Source organism: Sceloporus occidentalis, unplaced genomic scaffold, assembly GCF_023333645.1.
Source record: "Sceloporus occidentalis isolate IW3139 unplaced genomic scaffold, rSceOcc1.0.p SCAF_480, whole genome shotgun sequence".
NCBI classification, from domain to species: domain Eukaryota; kingdom Metazoa; phylum Chordata; class Lepidosauria; order Squamata; family Phrynosomatidae; genus Sceloporus; species Sceloporus occidentalis.
Window position 1 is genome coordinate 50,426 of NW_028317460.1, and position 844 is coordinate 51,269.

At 44.1% G+C, this 844-nt stretch overlaps 1 non-coding gene across 1 annotated transcript; it reads left to right on the forward strand.

Moving 5' to 3' along the window:
• Positions 1 to 382: 382 nt before the first annotated feature.
• On the forward strand, positions 383 to 524 carry LOC149271642 (U4 spliceosomal RNA). Its single transcript, XR_016279701.1, has one exon. It is a non-coding gene; the product is annotated as a U4 spliceosomal RNA (small nuclear RNA).
• The last annotated feature ends 320 nt before the right edge of the window (positions 525 to 844 follow it).

The window sequence follows — 844 nt, forward strand, 5'->3', positions numbered from 1 at the left end:
TTTATACACACACAAAACACAAACTCTCACACGCAGTGCATCTAATATACATAATAGTCTGTCACAGACATCTCTTTTTTTTTTGCTGGTCACATTGGGCATGGCTCAAAGTAAGGTCCCATCAGTAGGGAAAGTCTTTGAGTCCCATGAGGTAAAAAAGTGCATTTTGTCTCGGAACGTGAAGGTGGGCCCTCATTTGCATTTTGCATGAAAGATCTGAGCTTCCAGGCCCTTTCCTGAGAAACCATTGGTCACTCGCCAGTTAAATTTGCATGACCGCTCCCACAATGCTCTGCCCTGGCCTAATGACCGCCTATACCTAGCCAAAACGTTAAGGAGGTCTTGGTGGACATCCTTTATATACCAAAGCTGCCTAGGCCCCAGCTTTGCGCAGCGGCAGTATCGTAGCCCATGAGGTTTTAACCGAGGCGTGAGTATTGCTAATTGAAAACTTTTCCCAATACCCTGCTGTGATGACTTGACAAACAGTCAGCACTGGTAATTTTTGACGGTCTCTTGTGAGACTGGTATGTCGGAGGGCTGCAGGTTGGATGCCCCTGCTATAGGTAATTAAGGGAGAGAGACAAGCAGTAGAGGTAAAGAGAAGAAGTGGAAGGAGTGAGGAAGAGCGCAAGAAGAAAGGAAAGGAGGAAGAGGGAGAAGGAGTGGAGGGAGAGAGGGATTTTTGGCCACGTTGTTTCAATAATGGGCACATATGCTGGTTTTAAACATAAGCAATATAAAAAATATCATCATTACTGCAAAATTTATCCACAGATATATTTGTCAGAAAACAAAATGGCTGCCCTCTGTATCCTAATGTGGACATTTTGTTAGTTGTATA